Genomic DNA, 15638 nt, shown 5'->3' with positions numbered 1-15638 from the left:
GTCCAATCAACTGTTAATATCATTCTTAGCTCTACATAAAGGTTTCCCTGTAATATGTAATAAAACAGGGTATTTCAAGATGGGTGGTTGCTACAATAACGTTCTGTCACCCAAAAGCTGGAGGACCTTTGAGACAGACAGTAAAAGCTCATTCCAAGAGAAGCATGACTACCCCCTCAGCACTCTATTCTGGAGTGCCAGAACTAGACATTTGCCGAACAGTGACATGAGAGTACACATACCTTCACAAAGCATCACAGCCGGGAAGCAGTTGCAAACAGAGATGGAGTGGTGGTGTGGGTGTTTCTTCATCATCTATTTTTAGTGAAGGTGTGCCTATCTTCTTCCACGTAATCCTCGTGTCAAGTATATAATGCTTACAAATATTAATACTGCTTGCTATTCTGATTCATCCATGTGAACCAATGAAAGATCCAAAGCTGGCCAAAAAAACAAGTTACTTACCTGTAACTGTGGTTCTCCAGAGCTGGTTTCTTTCATAGATTCACATTCGACCCGCACACTTCCCCGAAGAGAGGCTCACCTCAGTTATTTCTTCTATGGTTTGGTATCTGCACAGCTTGTTCTATGAAATCTGAGATGTGAACTTCTCTGGGAGGGATCAGTCACAGAGCACTTCCACCTCACTGGTTCAAGTGTGGGCCTAATATAAAGTGGATGTGCAAACAAATGGAGCACTGCCTTTGGCTGTATTAGCTGTCAGTGCTTTATAAGGCTATTTCAAACGTACATGCAAGACTCTTAGTTTAATGACGGGGAATGATTACGCATGTGAATCTATGAAAGATACCAATGCTGGAGAACCACAATTACAGGTAAATAACTACTTTTTCACTCACATTAGGATTAATACTAGCCAAGCATTGCATAGCTATAACTTAGAAGGCGTCTTTGTTCCCACTGCTGAAACTTTGGCTAGCATGTTATAATTGAAAGAATGGTCGCGAAGGATGTGTACTCTACTGGTCATGAATGTACTACTTGAATGCCATTTAAAATCATCCAGTTCTGCAAAAGTAACTGCTCTTCAGTCCCACCCCACCCAGGGCTTTCATGGCCCTTCAGCTGTAGACAGATAGCACTCATGCTTGTACAGGTCGGATCTATACATTCTAAATGTGCATGCTCTGTTGGCCAAGAAAGGTGCTCTTTGGGAAACCAAAGCATGAGGGAAATCATTCATGGTGCCAATGCTATATGTCGAATACGACTAGGTAATTGAAGGCTTAAACGTCTAATCTCTTGGAAGCAGCAATCTGAATATAATTTGAATAAGTCTTCAGTTTAGATTAATGATTTTTTTTCTGTTTCTGTTCCGAATTTCATAAAACCATTGAGGGATTCTTGTACAGCCCTACCCTCACCCCAATTTTTTGAATTTTCATAACTGGAAAGTTGTAGCCTTGATTGTTTTGCATAGTAGTATTATTCCTTTGTTTGTTTTTCAGCACTTTTCCTGGTGTATGAAAATATCATAGCCACTATTTTTCATTGCTGTTTGAACCCTTTGCACCATTATCTTCTATTGAAAACTTCTTTTTTCCAATTAATAATTCTATTTCTGTGCCACCCCACAGATGCAAGGCAAACACTAACAAGAAGTAAACACGTCCCATCCAGAAACATCTTAAGGCTTTTCCCTTTGGAGAATCGAGCATAAAGACAATCTGCGTCAAGCGGAGCAAGGGAGAAGATATTTGGCATAGCCTCTCAAAGCAATCTTACTTTCTGCAGAGATGAGCAGAAAAGCTCAAGTAGCTTTACGCTTTTGATATGTCAGAGTCCTTCCGGAATATATGCCAAATGTGAGCGGCTTTGTTATGGAACAGAAACATCTTAGCCAACAAAGACAGATGGGTTTTTAAAAGCCAAGGACTAAGTGGCAAAATGTTTCCTGTTCCCGAGCAGCGTAAAGCGCGCATTGCATGTGATGATCCGCACTCTACACAGGCTCTTCAGTTCTTCATTGTAGGGTTTCACTTAAAAGCAAGTCAACGAGCAGTATGCAGATTTCCCTGCGGAAGAGCCGCTCTTAGATCCATAGGTTTTGTCTGCTCAGACTAAAATTGTGATCTGAAACAGTCACTGTAAACTGGATTTTATCAGCCAAAGTCCGATAGTCCCTGAAGGTGCTTAAAAATTATCAGACTTGTATCACAGTGGGTAAGCGCTCACAGGTTTAATGCAATTGACAAGCTTTAATAATGATGAACCAGGTGCTTAATTTGTGCCGGTGGTTTCCGATGCTTAACACCAGCACTTAATCGTCAACCCCAGCCCTTATAGCGCGAACTCGACCCAAAGGTATTGGAGCGCTTTTCATGAGCCCCAGTTAAGGAGATATTCATTTTTTGGAGGCACGGGGAGATTAAGTGAATTGCCCAAAATCACAGGATGTTGAACCTGCGCCAAGACTCAAACCTAGTTGCCGAGCTCCAAAGTCAGCAGCTCTGACGTTTACGCCATCCTCTCCCCAGCTGTAGGGTTTCATGGTTAGTAGTGGTTCTGTTGTAGGCGGTGCTCATAGGCGCCATGGGCTGGTGCAAGCTGCCTCCTGATGAGAGACCGGCACTAATTGTTTTACAAATTAAAGACTGGATAAACCTTGAGAGGTGGTTAGTTTCATACACGAAAGATGGCTTTCTTTCTATTATCAATGTACTCCACCTGAAGTTCTTTACCAACCTATTTTAGCAGAGATTCAAGGCACTGCCCAATCAGTATTTTCCAAATTTAAATCTCAATCTAAAGTGAAAAACGTGTTATCATCTAAAATATGCGTTTCTTTGGGTTGGTGATTTATCAGTATAATTTCTGTTTCCCTTAAATCAAATTATAGTCCGATCTAAGCTGTTGTGATCAAAATGCAGCAGCAAGGCTTGGTATGAGGATAAAATCAGTTATTTATTTTGTACCAAAATTCATAGAGAGCATCATGTTAATTCCTATGGATTCAAGGATATAGAAAACGTATCATTTTGTATGCAAGTTGATGTTGCTTCCTTGTGACTGACAACCACTAACCCCTGAGTATTCATCTTGCAGTGGTTCCTCTTTTTGAAGGCTTTAGCTGCAGCTATTTACTGAATACAAGTAACATTCTTACAATGTGTCAGAGAAATTGGATTTCTATTATTTGTGTACACAGCAGTAATTATTACAATGATACCTATAGCATGGTGTGCCATAAAAGTTTATATTTTTAAAGAATTATATTCAGATTTGTAAAGGTCCCTGGCTGCCCCCGTACACTATAGTTGTTTTGCATAGGCGGCAGGAGCAGATGTTGTGATGCAGCCTGACTGTTTGGGTTGGTGGGACTGTGAACTAAACTCACCTGCCTCATCCAGCGGGGATGGGTCTTGATTAAAATCCCCTACAGTGTAATGGGCCAGTAAGTTGGTGATGGGCGGTGGTCAGGGGAGTGCAACGCGGCTCTGTGTGAGTGACCAAAATAGAGTCTGTGACAGAAGAGAAAGTAAGGTGAGCCACACCCCCGCCATGGTGAGCACTGCTGTGTCAGCCGATGTAGGTGTGTCTGGCCACAGCTAGGGATACTGCACTTCGCGCGCCCAAGTCATGTACATGTGAAACCCCAGGACCAAAGACACCAGATTACTGCGGCTGTGGCAAACGGAGATGAAGTGTTGGCTCTGGAGCTGATGGAGTTCTATGGCCAACTAAGATCTTATGTACAATGAAAAGGAGTGGAAGAGATGTGTTGAGACGGGTGCAACACCAAAATTGCTGTGAGACCCTCAACAGTATTGTTCTGCCTAAGGCATGTCTCCCGTGGTTCATTTAAGGGAAGTTGAGTGGAACTTTAACTTTCTCTCTCCCTCTTTTGAGTCTTGAGACTACTAAGATCTTAAACAAATCATTCTAGATGGCAATATGAAAACTGCCAAATTGATAGACATTTTGATTATCTTGATGTGAGACAGGCATTCAAATAATTAAGACATACAATCGAAGCAGGGCAGAATGTCTAAAAAGAAATGGCTACAAATCAAAGAAGTAGCATGGAAGAACTGTGTATCTATGTACATCACGAAGGAAAATGATAAATTCGGCTAGGCCTTCCCAAGTGGATTGCAACTTATCTGATTGATGTCTTCCTGGAAGACATTTTTGCCTTGTTCACTGCCAAAGAATCAATACAAGCCATACATTTGGAGAAAGCACATTGGATGCCATCATAGAGACACCCTCTTGGGTTCCTTCCATGGGTGATGATGATCAGGCTGCTATATAACAGAGATAATGTCTTGCTTCTCACAGCTCCTGGCTTGGAAGGAGGAAGATGAACTAAAATAGTAGCACTCTCTCTCCATCCATTCTTTGGTGTGGAAACCCAGAAAAGGTGATGTTCATTTGAAGAAGTGAAGTGTAAACTGAGGGATATCTTCAACTTCAACTTCAAAACAGCTTTATTCGGTTGGGACAGACAACCATAAAAGCACAGTATATAGTACATTACAGTTTAAAATTAATAAAAATCAGCATACATATTAAATGGACATACGGTAGAAAATTTCCATTATTCATCGTACGTTACATCAGTTCACTTAATGTAAACAATAAACACATTGCAGCTTTACATGTTAAGAGTAACGCCGGAGTTTCACAAAATATAATTTAAAATGCATAGGTTATACCCTAACTCCAGAAGTAAACAATTGACTTATAACAGCATAACATGGTTACCATTACGGGGGATCGAGTCACATGGGCTTTAGAAGGTACAGGATCTAAAGTGCATGATACAAAAACTAAAGTGCACAGTGCATAATCAATCAAACTACCCTTTGCAGTTTAAAGTGTATAAATTATGACTTAACTCCAGATGTAAACAGTGGACTCATAGCAGTGAATCACATGGGCTTCAAAGGGTACAGGATCTAAAGTGCGCAGTGCATGATCATTAAAACTTCCCTAAACAAAAACAAAAAAATAAGGGATAAAATTGACATTGGAACAGCATACTCTTTCTAACCATGATTTCCCTTGGAATGGATATAGCGATGTAAAAACAAATATCAGGTTCTTTAAGTGCAAAAAGTAAGATCATAGCAGCGTTAATAATATTGGTTTCATACTTCTTAAACAAAGGTTTAAGATAAGTAATTCTATGAAAACTAAAGTGCACAGTGCATGATCAATAAAGCAGTCTAAAGTGCATGGATTATGACGTAACTCCAGATGTAAACAATGGACTCATAGGAGCGGATCACCTGGGCTTTAAAGGATACAAAGACTAAGGTGCACGGTGCATGATCAATAAAACTTCCCTGTACAAAAATAGGGGATGAAATCAACGTTAGAACAGCATACTCTTTCTGGCCTTGATTGCACTTAGAATGAATGTAGCGGTATAAAAAGAAATATCAGGTTCTTTAAGTGCAAAAAGTAGGGTCATAGCAGCATTAATATTATTGGTTTCATACTTCTTAAACAGAGGTTTAAGACAAGCAATCCTATAGGGCAGAAACAGGTCACATAAAAACAGAAAGTGCAATGTACTTTGTTTTGTAATCCTATCACAGGGACAGGGGGAAACAGAATACTGATTCATCTTAGGGAGCGCAACCAAAAGATGCACGAGACCTAGCCTCAATCTTGTAAGTACATAACGGTGGGAGGGTCTTGTAACAAGTGAAAGATAGGCTTGAAAACCCAATGTATCTGTGTACAGATGGTAGAACTTATATGTGGTTTGTTCCCTTACTGATTCCCTCCTGTGTACATTTTTATAAGACAGGAAAGTGCTCTTTAACTCCTTTTTCGACATTGCTGGAGTTCCATTTCGCATTCCCAAAATAGGTTGATCAAAAATGTCCCCGTAAGTTTGAGGGATATGATATTTCACATGTTTTACTATTGCAGTCACGTGCATAGATGTGAAAGGCAAACAAATCTCTTTAACTGCAAGGAAGATGTGCTGCATTATGCTGAAACAATTGTGTGACTAATAAAACCAGAGCTGGTATGCTGTTACCGTATTTTGTTGCTCTTTCGTAATATGAATCAGTCAGTCATTCTTATTATTACACCCAGATCATCGTTTCCATCTCCGATGAGGAGGCTGACAGATTTAGGGCTTGCATGACGTAAATCACCTGGTGAATGAGGGAGAACTGGCTCAAAATAAACAGAAGGAAAACAGAGATAGTGGTTTTCGGAATGGGTAGCTCGATCTGGACCAATCTGGGTGTGATTTTTAATAACACTTTAGATTTCGACACCCAGGTTAATAGAACAGTAAGCTCCCGCTTCTGGACCATTAGGATCTTGAAAACAATCCTGCCTTTTCTCCCGATAGAGCTTAGGGTGTCAGTGGTCATTGCGCTTATGACTTCTTGCTTGGACAACTGCAATGCCCTTTATCTAAATATCAAACCAATACTGACTAGATAAGCTCTAAATTACCCAGAATGCCGCAGCTCATTTGGTCCTGGGACCACCAAAACACTTCTCAGTCAGGGAAGGATTGAGATCCCTGCACTTGTTGCCAATGTAGAAGCGGGTGTTGTTTAAAGCCATTTGCTTGGCTCGTAAGGCTCGCCATCTACAGGGGCCAACTTATCCTAAGGAGGCCTTTAGTTGGTATGCTCCTACTACGCCTCTGAGATCGGCTGGATTAAGTAAGTGGTGGTACCTAGGTGTGGAAAATTCAGGTGGGGGAACGGGCTTTCACCGTGGAAGCTGGCAGGTTGTGGAACTCCCTCCCTGAACACATTAGGCGTTTAAACTCATACCTGGTCTTTCTTGAGTTTAGAAAGCTTTATTGAAGTAATAAACAAAGTAAAACATCAGTACAAGTTATATGATGAGGGGTGGTAGTGCTAAAATAGGCTTAGCAATAAGTTAAAAAATGAATCACACCTCGGTTGAAAGATCTATACAAAGTCAAATGCATTTTTAAAATTATAAGAAGAAGGAAGAGAAAATAGAAGAAGAGAAGAAAAAGAGAGAAGAGGAGAAGAGTAGAGTCTAATACAAGAAGAAAAACAAATTGTGTAACAGTGAAAATACAGAAACAAAACACAATAAAGAATGCATGTACAAACTTAATTGTTCAACCTGGAGAGAAAAGAAGTGTACCTGGTCTTTCTTAAGCAGATCAAAACATGGTTATTTTCGAATTAGTTCTCCCTTAGATTTGTGTGGTTGTTGTGGTTGTCTCTGCTTTGGGTCTTCGCCTTTCACACGGTTCTCTTCTGGTTTAGCGCTTTGATGCCTATTAGTTTAATGTGTTCTCTAAATGCTACAATTATATTTTCTTAATTACATACACTACAGAGCGGCATGGCAGTCACTTGCCTGTGTATAGTCCAGTGTTTTCTGCTTATGAGTGTAATCAAGTTGGTTAATTTTGTTACTTAATAGTGGTGAGTTAGCAGGCACTGGGAGAGAAAGACGGGGGTGAATGTGTTTGCAGTTCTTTCAGACAAAGCAGATCTTTCAGCTACTAACAGAGCCAGGGTTGAACATCGCAGTCCTCCTCGGGTTGAGCATTGAACAGTGAAAGCACAAAGGCTTCAGTTGAAATGCTGATATATCCCCACTGGGCACAATTTGTTTATGTTAAACTCTTCTGATTAGTGAGTGAAGGTGCACTACCTGGAGGAGATCCTTAACCACAGGCCTAATTCAGAGTTGAGACTGCACATGAGAAATTTACCATTGTGCAGGAAGGTTGTTTGCTATTATGTACAAACGTACCAAGAATAACAGCCGCGAGATTGTGAAAACTTCGGATGGAATGGCTGAATATATTCTTTACTTCATGAAGTGTGAAAACAATAAATGGAGTACTTAAAAGCCAAAAAAGAAGGTTGTAAATCTTCAAGATAGGGGCAAACGTGAGGTGCTACTGGAGACTCTTGATTAAGGTTGAACATGAGAAATTGGGTACAAAATGGAGAGGTTAGAACTGATATTAGTTGTGTTTCTCCTCTGCCAATGGGGGTGCTATTCTGGATTTTGCCTTGTAATAGAACACTACAGTGTATTTAAAGGATGTGAATATTTAAAGTGAGCTTTGGCGATCACACACTGGTGGAACTAGAGACGGTTGTTCCAGGTGTAATTGCCCCAATAGCAACTATAAATAAAGGCAAGGAGTGATTGCCCCATTCATGAGAGAAATATAAATGATGATTATTGATTCCTTTAATATGAATATGTGCACAGTAGATACTTAGGCCACCCTGTGAGAAGCGTTTAAAGTCACTGTATGTGGAAAGTGTGATGGCATGATACATTGTAATAGGAAAGATTTAACAAACACAAAAGCAAGACTAGAAGAGAAATTAAAAGTGTCAGAGAGGGAATCTGCTGGGGACTCATCTAGCCAGGGAGATTTGGAAGTAAGAAAAAATAATTATTGGACATCATACATGGAGGGCATTAACAATTGTTGTGATTAGATGAATTGGCAACACTCATAGAAGGAAAAGATGAATTGCATAGTAACCATGCTGTTAAATAGGGAAATGGGGCCCTGAACTGTAATTGTGTTGGAAAACCATGATGGCTGAATGTTGAGGAACTGTGAGGATTTATACATCTCACAGGTGAGTTCTGACTCTGAACACATTAGCGTTACTGAGGGAGGCAGAGGTCTAATCTTGCTTCTATATCAAAGGCAATATCTAAACGAATCCCTAGACATGGATCACATTAATGTTCAAAACTGTATTGGCCAGAAAATTCCAATGTGGCAGCACACATTTGATGTCTTTGTTTACCTTTATACACTGTAGCCCGCTCCATGGCCTATTGAATCTCAGAGGTCCTTACTCAAACTCAAAATATGTCAACATAGCATGAACGTTTGTTTCCAGCTATTTTTAGAATGAGGATGCTTAAGAAGACCCAACGGTTTTATTAGCCTTGAGGAATTCATGGCAGTTGTGCCAGGCGAAACACGTGTTGGCTATGGTGATTTTAGCCTGTGAAAGTGCAAACAGAGGAAAAGGAAAATATTGCATGAGAAAGAAGCTGAACACGAGCAAAGAATATTAAAAAAGAACTGAATCCAGAGAACAGACTCTCTTTTTGGTGTTCCTTGTTTGTGCTCACAAAACTCAATAATTTAGTAGATCCCATTAAATTCTCTTTTACCATGAATGTGGACAGAACCGCTGAGGTGAGATGAATTAGCTGTCAAATGTAACAAGACATGTACAGAAATGTTAGCCTCAGACTGTTGGAAGCATACAACAAATGGATAGATTATCCAAATTGATGAGAGCTACAATTGTTGTGATACTTTCAGTTCTGGGAAAGATCAATTAGAATTTGGTTCCTATCAATTTCTATCCAAGATAATTATGGACAAAAAGATCTTAGAGAAGATAGTTATGAGCAGTCTTACAGAAGTCATACATACCTGATAGGTGCGGATCAGTCGGGATTTGATAACTCAGTGGAAATCGGCGATAAATATTGAATGCCTATATCTGATTATGGAAAACTGACAGGACTACATGTAGCCATATGCCATTGCAAATGTACCTGCCCATAAAGCACGTGATACTGCTGATTAGTTATACACAATAGATAATTTGAAAAGCTTTGAGTTTGGTAGCACATTTATCGCATGGGTATGACTATGGGTATGACTATTGTACACAGAAGTCACAACTAGTGTGAGGGGCAATGGGAAAATGTTTCCAAAGTGGGTCATAAAGAGAGAGACGAGGCAAGGATACATGTTATCTCAATTAATCTTTGCGCTTGAGCATCTGGCTCAATTTTTATTTTTTTGAAATTTGTTTATTCAATTTTTCAAGTCAATACAAAAAAATCAACAGTGCAGAGTAGTATCGTCCAGCAATTACACACCACCGATGTGGTAGGCACCAAAGCAGAAGCACCCAGGAGAGGACAGAGAGCCACGAAGACGGGAAAGAATAAAAAATCTGGTGCAAATAAAGTGAGATTTGGTGAATGTTGGTGTCCATTCACATGTTCCCTGTCCATTCACATATTTTAATATATGTGAGGCATCCACACTTAACATATCCACAATAGTTGGAGAGGAAAGAATGATATGGTATACGACCTAGTTTCCAGGTAAACTTCCCTAAATTGGTGATGTGTGCTTCACCAGGCACAGACGAACAGAGCTTGAAGAGCTTCCCTCTGACTAAGAGGTTTGAGATGTTGTTGTTCAAGTCCGTATATGTCGCACTTTTATTACTTAACAGAAACTAATAAATAGCGTGGGGAAAAAACACATTCAGTAGTTTGCCTTCCTCCTTTTGCATGGCTAAAAGTGAAAGCAGAATATTAGTGATTATCCTTTACCTTGGCACTGAGCCTTACTTTTACCATACATTTTAAAGGGGTTCTTTAAAAAAAGATCTCAGGTGCTGTAATATATAACTATGGTAGAGACTTACTTGCATAGAGGCCAATTCTAAGTGCGTTCTTAACATTACGCCCTTCATTTATCTTAGACACTATGTATTGGTCTTTCTGGCTTTAGAGGATTCCAAAAGCCTGTAAATAGTTAACTGCTCATGGCCGGGTTACTCTCAGAACAGGCACCATGAAGAGGTGCTTAGCAGAACATGCCTAACAAGGAATATTATATTGATGCTGATATAAGATATCTTAGGCAAACTAAAATCTGGATCACCAGCTGACCCACTTCCTATCTCGGTACTCAAACTTTTGGACATCCCTCAGCTCTCTGAGATCTGTAGAGCCCTCAATCGGTCGACACTTAATGCCATTGTTCCAGCTATGTGGAAACATGCTATGGTAACACCATTGTTGAAAAAACCGTTGGCTGATCCGAAGATTCCTGCCAATTTCAGACCCATCTCCCTTCTGCCTGCATTCTCCAAAATTTTGGAGCGGCATGTCCACTACCATCTCGCCCAGTTTACGGAGGCAAATACTTTACTTCACCCGTCCCAATCAGGTTTCCGTCCAGGTTTCTCCACTGAGACTACATTGTTGGGCGTCACAGAGAATCTACGCCACATGCTGGACAGAGGGGACACTTCTCGATCTCAGCGCAGCATTTGACACCATTTCTCACACCATACTATTAAAGTCCCTCTCTGCAATGGGCATCTGTGGTTTAACCCTGGACTGGATTGCATCCTTTCTAACTCAGCGAATATTTCAAATCTTCTCAAATTCGGCTTCCTCTAATACTCATCTGTCTCCATATGGAGTACCTCAAGGCTCGGTACTCAGTCCTCTGCTTTTCAACTTATATGTAACACCTCTCACACAGATCACCGAACGGGAAGGCTTGACTATGTTCATGTATGCAGATGACTCCCAAATTACTTTTTCACTGTCAAATTCAGATCAATCACCTACTTCCCTTCTTCAATCCGGTCTCAGGAAAATTGCCAGATGGATGAGTGATAATTTGCTTAAACTGAATGGTGGAAAAACTGAGGTCCTTATACTGGGTCCTAAGCAGGACCTCTGGAGTCTCAGACACTGGTCATTAGAAATGGGAGCCCTCCCCATTCCATCTGACCAGGTGTGTAATTTAGGGGTGACCATTGACAAAGGTCTAACTATGCAGCCCCAGGTTAGGAAGCTAACTGCCTTATGTTTTACCATTTTACGTTGGCTAAAGAAAATCATGTGGATGCTGCCAGAAGACTCACAGAAGTCAGTAATTAATGCCCTGATTACCTCACGGTTAGATTATGGCAATGTTCTCTACCTAGGGGCGTCACAGGCGGTCATTAGACGCCTTCAGCTTGTCCAAAATGCCGCTGCTAGGCTGTTATGTAAATGTCAGAGAACGGAACACATGTCAGGTCATCTCCGTGCATTACATTGGTTAAGGGTCGAGAGTAGAGTTAAGTTTAAAACTCTCAGCCACATGCACAAAATAAAATGGGGTATGGCCCCGAGATACCTACAATCTTTGGTGCATTTGTATACTCCTGCTCGTTGTTTGCGTTCCTCATCTCTTGGCCTTTTTAGCCTTCCTAGGATCCGACTTTCCAGAATGGGAGGCAGGTCTTTTTCTTTATTGGGCCCTAATCTGTGGAATTCTCTCCCTCTGACTATCCGAATGGAACCAAGCTATGTACGCTTTCGCAGAGCCATTAAGACCTGTTTTTTTGATCAATAATTCCTCTTGATTTTGCACGATAGTAATCTTTTAGCTTCCATTGCTCACTGTCTCATTAGCGCCGGGAAACCCTTTTGGGTAACTGTCGCGCTCTATAAGCTCAATAAATAAATAAATGCTGGCTTGGAATAAGCTACCAAATATGTTATTTAAAATTAACTATCTTTACTATACCTTGAGCTTCAATATTTTATATATAATACATGTTTAAGTCGCACTTGACGTATTTGCTCAGAAGGTCACCGCAGTTAAATGGACGAAAGCCTCATGCGAGTCTATATACACAGGGCCTTACTGCTCTGAGGGTCGAAATATGAGCTAGTACAAAACACTGTAATGATATGTTCAGCTTCGGAGGTTTACTTCGTTGGGATAAGTATGGTCCAGGAAGATCTTCTTGCTACATTTTTTACATAGGCTTATTGAGGAAAAGTTTGCATGGCCTCAGATGGCCTGGACCTTTCTCCAGCACAGATCATATATCTTGCAGTCAGTCAATAGTCTTTATTCGGTTTTAACAGTGACCATAAAATATAGATTAAAAAAACGATTCTACATCATGTAGTTTTACATGATCAAAGATTGAGGAAAAAAACACAATGCAATATACATTATGTAAACATTTAGCACATACTATAAAATTACTTTATGGACACTCTGGAGGCTAACCTTCATTTAAATACTGTAAACAATTGTATCAAGGCTAGAAAGAAAATATTCTCATGAAGCTTACCTTCTCAATTTTATTGCAGACAAGATATAATCAAGGACAGAGAAACAAATTGTGAGAGTATTTAAGCATTTTAAAAAGATCAGCCCCTCTTGGTGCTTTGTAAAGTGCTTGTGCTTTAAAGGAGTTAGTAAAAACCATTTTCTCAAGTTGATATATATAGAGTGCAAAAAAGAATAAAGTGCACTGTTGTTTGGGGGGAGGAGTTATTGCATGGGAAGCTTCGAAGAGATTTAAATCAAGAGACAGAGGTAGGGAAAGCAACCAAATAATGAACTGAATGTAACCTTGCAGTCCAACAGTTACAACTTTGCACTATCCGGCTGAAGAGATGCTCTGGTTGCCGATGGCCAAGCATCATTAACTGGTACAAATGGGAAACCCTATGTTCGTCTTAACAATCTTTATGCCTGTGCTGCTCTTCTGGCGTTGTTTCCTAATACCCTGTCTCTCCAGTATTTAGAATCAGCAGATAATGGCCCTTTTGTTCACCATTCCTGCCCTGTGAAAACGAACAGATGTAGTTGATGAACACTACTTCTTGCACAGAACAATATTAATTTGTTGTGCACTGCCGGGCCCACACTTTACTGACGTGCACAAGTATTTCTGATAATTATTGATGGTTTTTACAGCGTGGAAAAGAGCAAATGGGTGACAGAGAGCTTTACATAAGAACAGATTTGTAAAAGCAGTGTGTATATATTACCTATTGGCGGTTGCCAGTAGGTAGTTATAGTAGAACCTAGTTTCCATAGGAAAAGCATTTTTTGATTTGCTAATAACTTTGCCGTTGTTTGACGAATCTTCGTGAAATTCTCCAAAAAAGGTCTATTCAGGTCGGCTCCTATCCTGAAAATGTGTGGTTGATTCGCCAAGCAGGGGCTGAGAAAAAAGGGGGTCTCAAAAAGTGTTTTCTCCATGTTAATTTCCATAGGAAGCTTTAGCCAAGGCTACAGCCCGAACTGCTGCATGGAATTACAGCAAATTTGGCAAAAAGGTAGCGCTTGGTTCAGAAAGCGACTTTTTTTTTTAAATGGTGTAAATCCGTTCAATAGTTGCTTAGAAATTTGAAAAATAAGTCAAAAAAATCAATTTCCCCTAGAAAACTTTAGCCAAGGCTACAGCCCGAACTGCTGAACGGAATTACACCAAAATTGGCAAAAAGGTAGTGTTTGGTTCAGAAAGCAACCTTTTTTTAAATGGTGTAAATCCGTTTAGTAGTTGCTGAGAAAATCAAAAAGTCTAAATATGGAAATCTATGGCCACGGTGGGTTCGCCACCCCTCCCGACCACGAGCTTCATTCTAATTGGCTGCCAACGCTCCAAACCAGGAAGTGTTGGCAGCCATTTTGTGACTCTGTAGAACTGAGTCACAAGAAAACAGTAAAAGAAAGTGAAAAATGAAGAAAAGGGGCAGTGTAGAAACACCCTGTCACCCTAGGCCTGCTCAGGGGGTCCCACAAGAACCCCCCAAATAAAAAATAAAAAAGTCAATGTGAATGCACACTTTGTGCGTGAATCCGGATGAATTAAAAAAAAGAAATGAAGCGGAGGCTCCCCCACTTCATTTAAATGAGCCCCCAGGTGGGCCAGGTCCCGGAGGCAATCCTATATTTATACCGTCACCTCCTCGGGGCTATGTAAATTAGGTGTGGGAGGGCACACGGCCCTCCCGCAGCCCCGGGCACCACAACCACCACCCCGGGGCTTTGAAAATAGAGGGAGGGGGGCCACGCGGCCCCCCTCCTGGAGCGCTTGATGGCCCTGGAGACCGCCACCTGCAATGTCCCGGGGTGTCCACCCTCGGGACATTGCCGTTTGCTATGACAGGACGGGAGTATGGCTTCCACCATGTGATAGTAAACCCTGGTTTGCTTCGTTGAAGCGAGAGGAGGAAAACTCCTCTCGCTTCAATAAAGGAAAAGAGAATTGCTTTTGGGCAAGGGAAGCTGTATGTTAGCAGCTCCTGTTGCCCAAAAGCACTGCCGGCTCCCGCAGGATGCGGGGAGCTTCGGGACTGTGGGGGCATTGGGGCTCCCCCCACGGTCCCCAACAGAGAGGCCAGATCCCGGGGGATGGGGTCCCCGGGCCAGAAGGTATTTCTAATGATTCTTTGAATAAGGAACGTCATTTGCCACTGTAAATGATGTGTTTTGTGCTACTAGGTTTTACTTGAGTGTTGAAATACTTTTGGGACTTGGACATTTAGAGTGTAAGTGTGTTGCATTTTCGCCTTAAGTGGGAAGGATATGCCCAGATGTGCGCCCTGTGCTCACTATGCTACCCGTTTCAAGTTAGCCTTGCTGATGAGGGGTGATAACCCGAACCTGTCCCAGGATGCTTGTTTTCCTATCCAGAGAGGATCTGGTCTAGCATTTCGGGCTGATCTGTTCCCATGGGGAGCATGGTCAAGGCTATTTTGCATATGGCTGGGTCCAAACTAGAATGGCGTGGTGCGCAAAATAACGATGGATTAAACCCAGATCTGTGATTGGCAGGTGAACGTTTGACAATTATCAGCCTTCCATCCATCATCTTTTTGTGTTGCACTTTTGCCGTAAGTGGGAAAGGTACGCCCAGACGTGGATCCCGTACTCGCTACATCACCAGTTTCAAGTTGGCCTGGCTGATGAGGGCCGATACCCCAGAGCCAGTCCTATGATGCTAGTTTTCTGGACCTGGAAGAACATGGCCTGGCAGTTCAGGCTGGACAGTTCACGTTTGGAGTAGGGTCAAGGCTGATTTGTATATGGCTGGGTC

General features: G+C 41.3%; 1 protein-coding gene across 5 annotated transcripts in view; it reads left to right on the top strand.

The window, feature by feature from the left end:
• The window catches only part of CFAP61 (cilia and flagella associated protein 61), a 2132686-nt gene that overhangs the window by 239314 nt on the left and 1877734 nt on the right, over positions 1 to 15638 (top strand). The gene's annotated exons all lie outside the window — the stretch shown is intronic.

This window comes from Lissotriton helveticus, chromosome 6 (genome assembly GCF_964261635.1).
Source record: "Lissotriton helveticus chromosome 6, aLisHel1.1, whole genome shotgun sequence".
NCBI lineage: Eukaryota > Metazoa > Chordata > Amphibia > Caudata > Salamandridae > Lissotriton > Lissotriton helveticus.
This window is presented reverse-complemented; position numbering and strand designations above follow the sequence as displayed.